The 16,217-nt window shown below is 43.7% G+C and overlaps 2 long non-coding RNA genes across 4 annotated transcripts; both read right to left on the bottom strand.

The window, feature by feature from the left end:
* Positions 1-4,744: 4,744 nt before the first annotated feature.
* LOC146682206 (uncharacterized) lies at positions 4,745-14,256 on the bottom strand. Of its 3 annotated transcripts, XR_014918097.1 has the most exons (12): positions 13,710-14,256; positions 11,946-13,626; positions 9,895-10,063; positions 6,924-7,039; positions 6,546-6,587; positions 6,358-6,429; positions 6,138-6,203; positions 5,920-6,008; positions 5,737-5,845; positions 5,550-5,660; positions 5,237-5,307; positions 4,745-5,116 (listed from the first exon to the last, which is right to left on the bottom strand). It is a non-coding gene; the product is annotated as an uncharacterized LOC146682206 (long non-coding RNA). The 3 variants fall into 3 exon arrangements; XR_014918096.1 differs by lacking the exons at positions 11,946-13,626; positions 13,710-14,256 and adding an exon at positions 10,143-11,116 and having other exon boundaries at positions 4,765-5,116; positions 5,209-5,307; XR_014918095.1 differs by lacking the exons at positions 11,946-13,626; positions 13,710-14,256 and adding an exon at positions 10,143-11,115 and having other exon boundaries at positions 4,765-5,116.
* LOC146682207 (uncharacterized) lies at positions 7,247-9,546 on the bottom strand. Its single transcript, XR_014918098.1, has 2 exons — positions 8,123-9,546; positions 7,247-8,044 (listed from the first exon to the last, which is right to left on the bottom strand). It is a non-coding gene; the product is annotated as an uncharacterized LOC146682207 (long non-coding RNA).
* Positions 14,257-16,217: the final 1,961 nt, after the last annotated feature.

A 16,217-nucleotide genomic window follows, 5' to 3' on the forward strand; every position in this document is an offset into this window, starting at 1 on the left:
CAAAGCGAAAGCCCTCCGCCACTTGGCTGTGCCTAGAAATCCTGTCCATAAAAATTATGAACAGAATTGGTGACAAAGGGCAGCCCTGGCGGAGCCCATCACCCACCGGGAACGAGTCCAACTTATTGCCGGCAACGTGAACCAAGCTCTTGAAACGGTTGTATAGGGATCGAATGGCCCGTAGCAATGGGCCAGACACACCATACTCCTGCAACACCTCCCACAGGACACCCCGAGGGACACGGTCGAATGCCTTCTCCAAGTCCACAAAACACATGTAGACTGGTTGGGCAAACTCCCATGCACCCTCAAGTATCCTGGGGAGGATAAAGAGCTGGTCCAGTGTTCCGCGGCCAGGAAGAAAACCACATTGTTCCTCCTGTATCCGAGGTTCAACTAGTGGACGGACTCTCCTTTCCAGCACCCTGGCATAGACTTTCCCAGGGAGGCTGAGGAGTGTGATCCCCCTGTAGTTGGAACACACCCTCCGGTCCTCCTTCTTAAAGATGGGGACCACCACCCCGGTCTGCCAGTCCACAGGTACTGCCCCTGATCTCCACGCAACATTGCAGAGGCGTGTCAACCAGGATAGCCCTACAACGTCCAGAGCCTTCAGGAACTCGGGGCGGACCTCATCAACACCAGGGGGTCTGCCACCAAGGAGTTGTTTAACTGCCTCAGTGAACTCGCCCCCGGAAATTGGTGGGTCATTCCCCTCATCCCCAGACTCTGCTTCCTCCTCGGAAGACGTGTCAGTGGGATTAAGGAGGTCATCGAAGTATTCTTTCCACCGCCTGACAATTTTCTCAGTCGACGTCAGCAGCGCTCCGCCAGCACTATACACAGTGCAGGTAGAGCACCGCTTTCCCCTCCTGAGGCGCCTGACGGTTTGCCAGAATCTCTTCGAGGCAGTCCGAAAGTCTTTTTCCATGGCCTCTCCGAACTCCTCCCACACCCGAGTTTTTGCTTCAGCCACTGCCCGAGCCGCATTCCGCTTGGCCTGTCGATACCTGTCGGCTGCCTCCGAAGTCCCACAGGCTAACCAAGCCCGATAGGACTCCTTCTTCAGCCTGGTGGCTCCCTTCACCTCTGGTGTCCACCATTTGGTTCAGGGATTACCACCACGGCAGGCACCAACCACCTTGCGGCCGCAGCTCAATGCAGCAGCTTCGGCAATGGAGACGCTGAACATGGTCCATTCGGACTCAATGTCCCCAGTCTCCCTCGGAATGCTGTTGAAGCTCTGCCGGAGGTGTGCGTTGAAGATCTCGCGGACTGGGGCCTCTGCTAGACGTTCCCAGCACACCCTCACTATGCGTTTAGGTGCACCAGGTCTGTCCAGCGTCCTCCCCCGCCACCTGACCCAACTCACCACCAGGTGGGGATTAGTTGACAGCTCAGCCCCTCTCTTTACCAGAGTGTCCAGAACATATGGTCGCAGGTCTGGTGATACGATTACAAAATCGATCATCGACCTACGGCCTAGAGCGTCCTGGTGTCACGTGCACTTATGGACACTCTTATGCTCGAACAGGGTGTTCGTTATGGCCAAACTGTGATTAGCACAGAAGTCCAATAACAAAGCACCGCTCGGGTTCAGATCAGGGAGGCCGTTCCTCCCAATCACGCCCCTCCAGGTCTCGCTGTCGTTACCCACGTGAGCATTGAAGTCTCCCAGCAGGACAGCAGAGTCTCCAGGTGGAGCACCTTCCAGCACCCCCCCCCCCCCCCCCCCCCCCCCCCAGGGGACTCAAAGAAGGCTGGGTATTCCGAACTGCCACTCGGCGCATAAGCGCAGATGACAGTCAGGACCTGTTCCCCGACCGTAAGTCGCAGGGAACAAACCCCAACGTACCGGCAGCAAGCCAAGGGGATATTAGAATGCCCACCGCCTCTCACCAGGGGCAACTCCAGACTGAGACAGAGTCCAGCCCCTCTCCAGGAGACTGGTTCCAGAGCCCAAGCCATGCGTAGAGGTGATCCTGACTATATCTAGCCGGTACCTCTCAACCTTACGCACCAAGTCAGGCTCCTTCCCCACCAGAGAGGTGACATTCCATTCCAATGCGCAAGTGAAAGCGATGTGAAGAAATTGTCCGTGGTAACATTTCTGCCCTTGTCTAGGATCAATCAGCCTCATCACTACATTTTCAGACAGTCTCTCCCCACTGGGACGATTGGGGTCCTTGCCAAGATATGGGAGGACATTGCAAATGTACTTGGATTTTAGGTCACAAGCCACCCAAAACTAAATCCCAATCTTGTCAGGTTTACTTGCAATATACTGCAGGAAACGGCACAGAGTCTGTTGATGAACAGCTTTTCCCATCAAAGTGATATGATCTCACTCACTATGTATTAATAGACCTCTCTGCATTGAATCATATCTGTTATTAACCTCAGTCTCTCTTCCACAGCATGTCTTTTATCCTGTCTTCCTTCTCTCACCCCAACCGGTCGCAGCAGATGGCCGCCCCTCCCTGAGCCTGGTTCTGCCGGAGGTTTCTTCCTGTTAAAAGGGAGTTTTTCCTTCCCACTGTCGCCAAAGTGCTTGCTCATAGGGGGTCATATGATTGGTGGGGTTTTCTCTGTATGTATGAAGCGCCTTGAGGCGACCTTTGTTGTGATTTGGCGCTATATAAATAAAATTGAATTGAATATGTAGACCAGGGTTGTAGCACGTGATGCAGTTGGTGACAAATGATCCCCACACACTGGAAATTGCAGCGAACTTATCAGTCTTTGCTCAATCACCACAGGTGGACCTGTCATCAAAAGCGTAGGTGTCGCATGAATCAGAATCCTTTATTGATCCCTGGGGGAAATTATTTTTTGTTACAGTGCTCCATTTTAAACCAACATTAAGACAAGACAGACAATACGCTAACTAAGAATAGTACTCTATATATATATATATATATATATATATATATATATATATATCTATATATATATATATATATATATATATATCGATCTATCTATATCACTTATAAATAAATATTTGGAAAAGAAACATGTGTAGCTGTAGCAGCAAACAGTGTGTTAAGTGGATGCGTTGTACAGGGAGATGGCCACAGGCAGGAATGATTTCCTGTGTCGTTCAGTGGTGCTTTTCGGTAATCTCAGTCTCTCACTGAACGAGCTCCTGTGACTGACCAACATGTCATGGAGTGGGTGGGAGGTGTTATCCAACATTGTCTTTATCTTGGACAGCATCCGCCTCTCCGACACCACCTTGAGGGAGTCCAGCTCCATCCCCACAACATTGCTGGCCTTACGGATCAGTTTATTAAGTCTGTTGGCATCTGCGACCCTCAGCCTGCTCCCCCAGCATGCAACAGCATAGAGGATCGCACTGGCCACCACAGACTCATAGAAAATCCTCAGCATTTTCTGGCAATGATGTCTTGGAAGTGGTTTTGCGGCATAGTTCCAATGATCTGTGGGTTTCCCAGGTTTGCTGACCAGCAGTCACGTAGTGATGGAACCCTAGTAACCGCCCGCAAGATGACAATTGCAATAAATGCCATTAGTTCAGGGAGGTCCATGAACCAATGAACATGCTCCGTTTGCTGTGCATGTTGAATAGTCCATTCTTGAATGCTATGAAGCATGTCAAGAGTGATGAAACACAGGAAGCTCTGAAGGCGACTCGAGATACTTTTCTTGGCCTTACCCGTTGGCTCTCCATCTGCAGAGTACGCTTCTATTGGGGTGAAAGGGAGACAGGTCCCCACCTGTTCTTCACGCCACATCTTTCGCTGTCTCAGTCACCAAACAAGCTCTCTTTTTAGGTTGAGAAGCAGTCTCCTCATCTGCAGTGTGAACAAATTCAAATTGTGAGCAGTGGGAAGGTCAAACGAAATCACAAATGCATGCATAGAAACTAATTATAATTCCAGTATCTCCTCTTCTGTATCGGAATAATGTCTGAAATATCTTACTTACTATATCCACTTACTTGAAATGAAATGGGGTTAGCTAGTATCCTTAACACCTAACCCAGCACACACAAAAAGTGGAAACTATAAAAAAAAAAGGTAGAGTAGATATTTCTGTCACTCTGCTCTGCTTTTCTTTTAGTATTTTTCACTTGTTTGAAATGAAATAGGTTTCATTTCATATTATTTCCTAACCTGAAGACTGATCAGACAGCTCAATTCTAGGTCTTCTCCATCCGAGTCACAAGGGTTGACTTCACTCAGGATCATTTCCAAGGCCTGCTGAGTGGTGAGTCTTCTCTGCATTTTCTGTCCTTGGAGAGGAGGGTCGTGTGTTGTCTTCGTAGCGCTTGTTAAAAATAACACGGCATCCACTTATGCCTTGCGAGCTACTGCCCCAAACATTTTATTAACACCATTCATCCTCTCACACCACAGACCAGTCTTTTATGTGCTCCCCTGGAGGCATTCATGAGCTTTCTTAAATACAGCGCCCCCTGCTGGTAAACCTTATCATTACATGAACACCTACATATCAACACATCCCCTTTCCTCTGAATTATATATAACATAGGTCTTATAAACTAACATATACACATAATTGTTCTACATTAATATCTGTGTGTGTGTGTGTGTGTGTGTGTGTGTGTGTGTGTATAGAGAGAGAGAGATCGAGAGAGATCTATATCTAATTTTTATTTATTTTTTTAAAAGAAAAAAACATTCAGAAAAACAAAACTTTATTTACTATGTAAAATCTGTTAAAGTAAATGAAGATACACCACAGAATTCGTCAGGGCAATGAAGGATTCGGCTAGGTGCAGTGAGATTGTATCCACTGTTCTGACAAAACGTCCTACCGTAGCGTAAATTTATGGTCTTGTCTATCAATCCGTGCTACCTTATCAGAATATGCTACCTTACGTAGTTAATGGCTCCGTCGTATAGGTAGGACGTTCAGATGGCCAAATCACACTATTAAAACGTGCCTCCAGCACACAATCATCTAATGTTGACAAAGAATGCAAAGAGACATAGAGGGGAAAAGACAGCTGTTTTTATTAGAAGTTGTTATGTGTTTTCCTTACATATTTTTGCATTTATGTTCTTGGTTGCTCTTTATATTTTGCACATGCAAAATGTGCCCATCTTTGGCAAGATTCACACTGCACCTGGAAAGGAAAAATAAATAGCTCATATGTTTAGTGAATACTATTAGTCAACATTTTAAACATGATTAGCAAGTAATGATACTAAGACTTACGTGTTTCTTTTGTTTGGTTTTGTTTTACCATTTCAATCATGCTGCGGTCAGCGTCCGTATCTAACATAGAGCAAACAATGCAGTAATCCTCAGCGTTCCCTGAAACACATTCATGGTTAGGTTTTACTCAAACATTATTTATTGATTAATTAAAAAATAGTAGTAATTTGTTCCACAAATACTTCATGGCAAATTAGTCCCCTGAATTTTTTTTAATTAGACTTAAAGAAGGGTCTTATTTGAAAGTGTTTGAAAAGCACTATTTGTACTGTGCTGTTTAAAAAGCACTATTTAAAATGGAAGTACACACTCTAACGTGATAAGGACTTTACTGGACTTACCTCGATGTTCAAGTAGGGTGCAAGCTATCTGCATTCGCTCCAGCACAACTGCTTCTGTAGTGGTTAATACTTCACTGACCTCTCTCCAAAAGCAAGGTAGTGTTCTGCAAACTGAGATTTCTCATTATTGTAATATAAAGTCCTAATTGTAGCTAACAATAAATGGAATCATTTGAATAAGGGTTACCTTTAACAGCAAAACTCCGCAACTGCTGGAATCCTGTTGGTTGTTGTGTTGCATAGTCTGTAACTGCCACTCCATGGTGTCTTCATGCCCTCTCATCCTCAGAAAATTCCTAGTTGAACAAAAATGTTTGTAATGAAACAAGAAATGTTTTATCTAAGAATAATACCTCAGTATCATGCATACCTCCAGTTGCGCAGAATTTTCCTGTCATAAACACCTTCATTCCCCATGGGGTCTATGAGCAGTATTTTCTGTGCAGAAATGTTGACAATCTAAAGGAAAAAGTTAATAAATTAAAAATCACTATAGTTTTTGCCACTGAAAACCTATTTAAGAATAACACTGAGCAAGAAACTGCTTCACAACAAATTACGCAAATTAATAACTATATGAACACATACCACAAGAATCCAGTGCGTACCAAAGTTCACAGGGCACAACCACATGTCTTCAACTGGGAACTTCATCTGTGGGATTGGAAGTGCACAGTAATTTCGATTTACTTGGGTACCATGCATCTCAGGGTGTTTTCAAATATAGTGTTGTTTAAAGGAACTGAACTCTGTCCTCAGAAATAGAAATGAGTCAACTTTTTGGACCACTTCTTAACTTTCAACTTACCTTGGTGAGGCATCTGAACTGCCCAGAAAACAACGAGCTTGCAACTACTGAACAGAGCAGGTGTACAGCATTCTGTAGAAGTATACAAAAATGTTACAGAACAGTAAATACATTTTTATTTATTTATTTATTTATTTATTTATTTTTTGTATTTCAATATAAGTGGGCAAAGGACATTTCTTACTTACCTTTCGTCTCTCAATGACACGGTGCAGGTATGCATCAATGACCTGTTTTGAAAAGTCAGTTTATAAACCAGCAGCAACAAATTCTGAAGTAACTGCTTGAGTGCTGTACACAAACTTGGAAAGGAATATAATTTCTGATAAAGGTTCTTTCTGCATAAACTGGGTATTATGATGTCACAGATGTCACAACATCTGTGTTGTTGTTGATAACAATCGTTCCTATTGAAGTGAGTGGGTGAAACTTTATCAGAGTTTTGCTATATACCCCCCCCCCCACACACACACCTACCTGCACATTTTAAACTATTAATGGTGCTTCAGATGCTTCAGAAGGAGCAGCACTTCAAAATCAGAATCAATAATGATAAGTTCTCTTACCTCATCAGAAAGCCACCGTGACCCCTGCAGTGTTCGTAAAGAGGAATCAAATAACTTGTATGGTCCAACAACTGACTCCAAGCGCCCAGTATCCTTTGCACGCCATAGCCTCTTTACTAAAAGAAAAATATGATAAGTTAGCTCAGTAGGGATGGGTATTGATAAGATTTTAACGATTCCGATTCCATTTTCGATTCTGTTTAACGATTCGATTCTTTATCGATTCTCTTATCGATTCTTTTTTTTTTTTTTTTTTTAAAAAGGAGAACACTAAGGTCGATTAGCTCAGAGCTTTGTTTTATATCTTCTCTTTGAACAAGATAGAAATTTAGGAGTAACATGGCCTTACAAACCCAACAGTGAGATCTTGAGAGATCCAGCCTACGGCTCTTCAATGGGGTGTCACAGGGTCCCCAGGAAAAAAAAATTGTAAATGTAAAATAATAAAATAAATATTCTTGTGAGACATATCACATATTGACGGGGTCGGGTTATGTTAAAAAGTATAAATTGTTATACTTTGTTCATTGGTTCAAAGGTACCCCACACTTCTTTTTTTGTTTGCTTGTTTGTTCTGGTGTATTTTTCATTTGAACTGTTACTCTGCCAGAGTACTCATATTTACAAGATGGCATTGAACGCCCCATTGGTGTATCAGGAAAACTATTTTGTACGTATGTTCCTTGAAGGGGATTGAAGTCGTTCTTTTTTCCACCGCAGCGAAGGGCTAGGAGTAGGAGAGGAGCTGCTGTATGTTTTTGTTATCGAATCGATCTGATTGTGAAATAAAGCATATGCAGTGAGAAAGCAACTCCAGGAGTCATCCCTGCCTTAAAGCTGCAACATTCTTCTGTAGCAATAACAAAGTATAACATAAATTGTTCTGTGGCAATTACACAAGAATATCCAGTAATGTCCCTGCCTACAATTAAACACATTCACTTACCAAAAATCGGGGACATCTGCTGTGGCAAATGGGTGCAAGCCTTTGACCACAAACTTAGACACTGCTCGGTGACATTAGTCTATCCTGGCCTGAAAGGAGACGCTACCGGTAGACTGCAGCGAGAACTGCCAGCGAGCGCCAGCCAGACTCTGTCTGTCTCTCTCATCATGGTCACCTACATGTACAGTAATGGCAGGTCTTGTAATAAGGCAGATTGCGCTAACATAATATGCACTGTTAGTTGATTATTTACCTGCCGCATTAACGGGAGAGGACGTGCAAACGTTAGCGCTGCTGCTGGGTTGAGAGTCACGAGTCCGGAGCGGAATTAAAAACGCGTGTCACATCGCGTGTTTTGTGAGCAAATGCTTTTGCATATTCGTAGTGTTTCCTCCCTTAAATGAAATATCTACTTTGCAAGTTCCCCTGTTGTCATCGGTTCTCATAAAGTATAATCAAACTTTTGAGCGTTTGAGCCGCTTGGGCGCCGTGTTTCCTGCCAGGTAAATGACGCTCCGCAACGTGGTGACGTCATTCGGGGCGACTGGAATCGATAAGGGAATCGTTTGCAAAAATGGCAAACGATTCCAAGGAATTGAAACAGTGGGAACCGGTTCTCAACAAGAACCGGTTTTCGATACCCATCCCTATAGCTCAGGCATGCATGAGATTTTTAGTGGAAAAGCCGGGTAAAGGCCAACGGGCCACAAATGGAAAAAAGTCAACACAATAAACATGCATTTTCACGCAGAGAAATAGGAAAGGTACAGCGGGTGGGCAAAAGAGAAAATTACTGACAGGCAGATCCATTTCCAGACTTCCACAAGCTCAGTGCATGTTGCATGTTTCTTTACATCCAATATGAGTTGAAGACTGCAAAATGCAAACAAAGTCATGCAATGATCAATCATGTTGCAACGCCAAACTGGCAACAAATGACCAACGGGCCAAAAAGAGTTGTTCACTATGCCACCTTCATTTTCTGAGCTTCGTGTCTGGGAGGGAAGTTCTTGTTCACGCGTTTCCGGTCCAGGAACAGAATTAAACTCCTTGTGGGAGAAACAACTTTTGTCAGCCGTTTTGGGTGCATAATGAATAATAGAGGGTCTGGTATCCTCTGGACTTTGCTGGCACTGAGGGTTAGCAGTAGGATGGCAGGGGGGCATCTTCAGGTCTGTGTTGCTGTTCACTGTCTGACTGTGAGTTGGGTATTTTTCATTGTCACTGACATTTACATGGTGGCTTCTTCTGTACGGCTTGATATGGTCAATGCTGTAGTGATTTTTTAAAGTTGCTCCTTCCGTGTTTTTTAATCTCACACATTTGCCAGCGATGTCTTGAATGGTGTAGGGTCCTGAAAAATCTGGATCAAACCTTCCTCCCTTCCTTCCACGTTTCCTCATGTTCAGGAGAAGAACTTCATCTCCAACGCTGTACACAAGGTTTCTGTATTTCTTCTGGACTCGTCTGGCATAGGCTTCCTTTTGTAAGTCTTGGGACTTTGCCATATTTTCCTCTACAGTTTTTTTTAACTTGCTCTTGTGCGTCTCTTGTAGAAGATACAAAGTCACCGTAACTCGACTCCTCAGGGAGAATGGAGGACAGCTAAAATTTTCACATTTTAAATTACAATTAAAATCATAAAGACAAATAATGCATGTGAAACATGAACTGAAAATTCTAACTATAATAACTCATGTTTAAAAGTAAATATACTTATTATAAAGCTTTGAGCACAGAAAGCCACAAAGACTCATATCATTTTTTGTATAGTCATTTTTACACTTCCATAGGTGAACACATTATACTTAAAGGTCTCCTCAACATTTATTACTTTACATAAAGATGCAAATATAAAGAAGTAACTAGTCACTTTATCTTTTAAATGTATCTTGCATATAGAAGTTAAGCAGAGAAGATTAAAGCTGCAGCCAATATCAATATGCACAATTTCCAATTAAGATTACATTTAATTTATGCATTATCATAGTTGTTACATAAATAGAATTCCTTAATAACACTTACTGGGACTTCAACAGGAACTTCAGAAGGATATGTAGCTTCTCTCCCATACATTAAACGGAATGGTGTGTATTTGGTTGTGGTGTGGACCTTGGACCTCAAGGAAAACAGTGAAGCATCCAGATACACATCCCAGTCATTCTGTTGACTGTTGACTAATTTTCTCAGGGCTCTACATGTGGACATAAAAAAACCACAATAGTGACAGTGTCTTAAAAGCAAATGAAATGTTACATACAAATAAAACACACCTTTTTATGTTGTCATTTGTCTTTTCATCTAGGCCATTTGTCTGAGGGTGATACGCTGCTGTGACACTTACCGTATTTTCACAACCATAAGACGCACCATACTAAAAGGCACAGTCTCACTTATGTGTGCCATTACTGTATTTAACACACACATAAGGCACACCTGGTTATAGGGCGCATACAAGTATGCGTGTTTAAAAATAAAGCGGGAGCAAAACTGAGTTTTGTACTCACATTTTTATTACTGGTAATTGTCATCAATCAAACCCATCGAAGTCCTCATCCTCTGTGTCTGAATTGAACAGCTGCGCTAAATCTCCATCAAACATGCCAGGTTCACTTTCTTCACTGTCAGAGTCACTTTCAGTGCCGTGCGGCTCCTCGGAAATGATGCCGGCTTTTGCGAAAGCTCGAACAACAGTACCAGCAGATATGTTAGTCCAAGCATCTACAATCCATTCGCAAATTGTGGCGTAACTCGCCCGGCGCTGCCTTCCACTCTTAGTGAAACTGTGGTCTCCATCGGTCATCCATCGCTCCCACGCCACTCGCAGCCTTACTTTGAACGGCCGGTTCACACCGATGTCCAGCGGTTGGAGTTCCTTTGTCAGGCCTCCAGGAATGATAGCAAGCTCACAGTTCATTTGCATTTGAAAAAACCACCTGGTCTCCTTACATACACCTCCCTCAGCCACTCTTTCATCATTTCCTCATCCATCCAGCCCTTTTCATTTGCCTTAATGATGATTCCTGCTGGAAACTTCTCTTTAGGCAAAGTCTTTCTCTTAAAAATCACCATAGGCGGCAGTTTCTGTCCATTAGCATGGCAGCCAAGCACAACAGTAAAAGAAGACTTTTCGTGCCCCGTTGTGCGTATCGCTACCGTGCTGGTCCCCTTCTTCTCCACAGTGTGACTCACCGGGATGTCGAAAGTGAGCGGCACCTCGTCCATGTTAGTGATGTGGCTGGGCTGGATGTGTTTGCTGCAGTAGGAGCGGAAGATGGCCAGCTTTTCCTTATAATCCGCTGGAAGTTGCTGCGCTACCGTAGTCCTGGTCCGGATGGAAAAATGGCACAGTTTCATGAAACGAAAGCACCAAGACGGACCTCCTTGGAAATGTTCAATTTTCATTTCTTCTGCTAGCGAAACTGCTTTTAGTCGAATGGTGACCGTCGAAACGCTTCTCCCACTCGTTCTTTGCTCGATGATCCACCGCTCAAGTATTTCCTCCAACTCGGGCCACCTCGCCTTATGTCTGCGGAAACTCAGCTGCGTCTTCTTGACCTGTCGGAGCTTGTTTTCCAGCTTCCTCCACTTGCGAACCATCGATTCATTAATCTTAAATTCTCTCGCGGCTGCTCGATTTCCATGTTCCTCCGCGTAGCTGATGGCCTTCAGTTTAAACTGTGCTTCGTAAGCGTGTCTCTTTGCCATTTTCAGGGTTGTTAAAACAACGATGTCCTGCATAACGCACATACCTGTTCTTTTATACAGGTATGTGCCATTGTCTCGGTATATACAATCAACGCCCACACTTCACCCTTTAGCGTTCTCATGGTGTTCTCTTCTACGTCCTCCTTACAACACACAGGGCGCACTGCAGTATAGGGCGCGCCGCACTTTTTAAAGAAAATCTAAGGCTTTTATGTGCGCCTTATAGTTGCGAAAATACGGTATTTCTATTTTCATTAAGCTGCAAAGTCTTGAGTTGAGCTTCAAAGAAAAAAGAATTGTTTTTTAAAAACAATCACACAAAACCTTTGGCCTGGCAGCTACTTGGCACACTGTGGCCAAGTATTTACCTAAAGAGGTATCTCAGCTCTCAGCTCTCAGCGAAGGCGGTCGCACTTCTCCTCTCCTCCTCACCCTTATCTTCCCTGCTTGCTTCTATGTCCTTGTCTTGTCTTGCGTGCATTACTTTCCCTGGAACAGTCTCTCACTGTCGTTCTCTAAAACCTAAAAGAGAATTATGGATTTGATCAACTGGTCTCTGAATGCTATTGACACCCTTTTCTCAACGAGAAGTCTGGGCTCGGGAGAGCCCGAGTGCCCTGGAGGGACTTTCCCTGCCGGTTACACGATGGACGGGTGGCAGAACTGGAGGACCGTGTGCCTGGCGGGACTGTCGATCGAGGACGCTGAAGATATCTACCTATTCGGAACCATGATAACAGGGTTCATGCTGATCGGCGTTGGCCTAGCCCTGCTTTATCAGAGAAATAAGAAAGCGGAACCGGCTGTTCAAACCCCCACATGTCTGCCCGCTGGATTCGAAGCGCCGGGACGAGGTGCGACCTCTCACAACGAACGTAATATGGTCAACACCTTGGAGACGCTTACAGCTGCTGTGAAGGCTCAAAACAACACCATTGAGCGTATGAGGGGAAACATCAGAGAGAGGCCTGCTCAAAATGAGACCCTTGAGCGACAGCTGGAAAACATCGCGGAACGGATCACTGCAGTTGTGAAGTCTCAGAATCAAAAGACTGACAACACCTTGGAACTGAAGTTTGATACCATCATGGGGAGGCTCGCGGCTCTCCAACGCGAAGTTGAGGGACCAGTCTCAGAGTGCTAAAATTCGAGCTGCTCACAAAACAGAAATCAACAATATTCAACATTCGGACACCACGGCGCCAGCTGCAGGCCCAAGGCTGGAGCCCACCAAAACAACTCCCTGATAACGACAGTGTGATGACTATTCTTCCCATCCCATGAAGGCCACCTGGGTTGGCTGGCAGACTGTTTACTTAGCCTGATAGTGCGAAGGACACTGTCTCCGCTGAACTCTGGACACACACACACACACTTACACTGACAAGCACTCACTCATCCCCCTCCCTTTCCAACGCCTTCGATGCTTGTGCCCTACCGGGGATGATAGCAGTCAACTGGACCAGCACAGATGCTGCAGGACCGGATGCGCTGTCTACGCCGGCTCTCTCTTACCCTTTACCCGCCCCTGTTGCTTGTCTCGTGTTTCTATGGTGTATTGATAGTCATGTGCTTTTGTGCTGAGGTGTTTTTTCTGTTATCAAACTGTTCTCCCACCAGGAGCTCAGTCTGAGTGGAGTTTTTTTTTCTCCTCCTCTTACCTCATGTAGTGTATTTTCGTTGTTTTTTCCTATCAGCCTACCTTCTGACATGTCTGCCCAATGTGATGTTTGTGTAAAGTTGGTCAGAATGTTCCTTTTGTGAGTGCGCATGCGCCATTAGCGTGCTGCCTGCTGTAACCCCTAATTTCCCTCGGGATGAATAAAGTATTCTGATTTCTGATGGAAAAGTAAACTTAACACTTACCTCGTTAACAAATTCTCTTCCTTGGTCGGATAAAATTCGTTTTGGGCAGCCATGTCTATATATGAGTGAGCACAACTGATGAGCTACCTCAGCAGCACTTTGGCTTTTTAATGGAAAAGCCTCAACCCTTTTTGGAAGAGGTCCAGTTAGATCTATTCCGATTAGCTCCCAGACATGTGACACCTGTCAATGATTAAAGAATCACATTAATATGTAATGTACATGGTAACATTACTATTTTCTACTAAAATGCTACTGATATTTACCTTTATACACTGCAGTGGTTGCACAGCAGCCAATGGTTTTCCCATTTTTTTGACACTGGTCACAAGCCAGGACCTTAATGGTTGCAGAATTCATATTTGATGGAAGTCTGCCCTTTCCTATACTCCTATAATTTATAATCTTTATAATCTCTTCTGCTATTTGGACATTCTTTACTGTAAATTCCTAAGTTAATTTGTAAATTTTGTAGTAAACTGTAAATATTGTAAAACTTCTGTCATTTAATGGTCGGGCATTGTACAGCTACAAGCATTTCACCCCCGTGTCATTGTGTGTGTGTGTGTGTGTGTGTGTGTGTGTGTGTGTGTGTGTGTGTGTGTGTGTGTCAAATAAAATTTGAATTTGATTTCCAACAACGTTCTGTAAAAAACTGGTACTAGAATCGTCCAGAATTCTTTGTAGAATTCTGCAGGAAAGCAGTCTGGACCGGGAGCCTTATTATTGGGCATACTTATCAGGGCTTCCTGGAGTTCACCTGATGTCAGTGGCGAATCCACTCACATTGCTTGAGTGTCTAATACAGGGGTGTCAAACTCCAGGCCTCGAGGGCCGGTGTCCTGCAGGTTTTAGAACTCACCCTGGGTCAACACACCTGAATCAAATGATTAGTTCATTACCAGGCCTCTGGAGAAATCAGGACATGTTGAGGAGGTAATTTAGCCATTTGAATCAGCTGTGTTAGATCAAGGACTCATCTAAAACCTGCAGGACACCGGCCCTCGAGGCCTGGAGTCCGACACCTGTGGTCTAATAATTTTGGAAGAGTTATGTTGTCCAAAAACTGATCATTTCCTTTTTAGATGGGTTTATTTGTGGTGAATACAACGTTTTATAGAAATCCCTGAATGTTGTTTATTTGTTTCGGGTCATATATTGTGTTCCCAGATGAATCTTGAACAGCACCTTTTAGTTGTGTTTTCTTTATTTATTTTTAGCTGGTTTGCTAGAAATTGATTTATTACCATGTTCCTGATTTTGTAAGCGTAGTCTTTGTACTAAGAATTTATTTTTAATCAATTATCTCATTTAATTCTAGTTTTGTTTTGCATATTTTGTTCAATATTTCCTGATCTTGGTGGGATGCGTAGGCTTCTAGGGATTTGGTGTTTTTTTTTTTTTTTTTTTTTCTTTCTAATTCCTGAATATTTTTGTTTTCTTTCTTTTTATGTGATGAGAAAATTATTTGACCTCTCATCACAGCTTTCCCTGCTTCCCATAGAACAGAAGCTGATGTTCCGGGAGTGTCATTATATTCTAAACATGAAGTCCAATCTTCTTTTTTTTCTTCTTTTTTTAAAATATTTAATAAAGTCTTCATCTTTAAGCAGCCATGTATTAAATCTCCAGTTCTTACTTGGTGTAGTAGTATTCTTGTTCATTAGTGTTAAAAATACAGGAGCATGATCGCTGACAGCTATAGGGTGAATCTCAGTGTCTGAAATGTCACTCAGCAGTTGAACTCCAGGGATTCTCGCAGAGATTTAAATTCCCGGTGTAAAATCTCCACCAGGGACAGTCTCTCATCGAAACTGGACAGTCTCTTGTCGATTGACTCCAGGATGTCTGCAATGTCTTTGCCGGAAGGCGATGTTGTGCCGGGGGAGTCTGCCGGGCGACATCTCTTCGATGATGGTGTCTCAATTTTGGCGGGGAAGATGCGCTCTGGGCCTTCTTCATGACTAAATCTTGGAAACAGTGGTCGATGTAATCTTGGAGAGCGTCTAAACTCTCCCCGTTGTCCTCCAGGGTGTTAGAGATGATAGGACAGATGTTGTTAGTTATATGACAATCAATTAGTATATTTGGTAATACTGAAGCTTAAAGAAACTTTGTTCAATTCTAAACTACCATTCGCTTTAATTTTCCGCCAAAATCTCCGGCGTCTGACGTCAGTTACAACATGAGTCACTTACCACCTCCTGTAGCCAAGCCCTAATCTCAAACAAACCCCGCCGCTCCTGTTATGAGCAACTGTGGCGATAAATTCAAGTTTCTGATGATATAGACTGGTCATTACTTTGAAGCACTTGCATGATTTCCTCAAGGAATAAATCTGTATTATAATCATCATCTGATTGTAACACACACTGCACATCACTGGTTAGGGATGGTCCTCGTAACACAACATTCAACATGCTCCCTGATGGGGCATCTTCTAGGGCTTGGTCAATTAAATTAGCTAAACTCTCTCGCACCCTGCCGGGAACCTGTTGCAGATTATCTAGACCGATCTCTTTAAAATCAAGACGCTGACGCAGTTCTCTGGAATTAAAATGAGGCATGTCCCTACTCCTAACCCCACCGCTACCATCACCACAGCTACCGCCAATCTGCACAGTGTCACTTTCATTCGTGTTATCTAATACATCAACAGCTGCATCAAAATCATCGCTAGAAGGTGGATGCTCATGAGTGTCAAAATGGTCAGCAGAGGACACAACATCAAGACTACCAATTGCATCAGAATGTGCAGTAGGTGACCACAGGAA

Source organism: Copadichromis virginalis, linkage group LG23, assembly GCF_057382275.1.
Source record: "Copadichromis virginalis isolate Kocher_CV1m ecotype Utaka linkage group LG23, C_Virginalis_male_GT1.1, whole genome shotgun sequence".
Taxonomy (NCBI): domain Eukaryota; kingdom Metazoa; phylum Chordata; class Actinopteri; order Cichliformes; family Cichlidae; genus Copadichromis; species Copadichromis virginalis.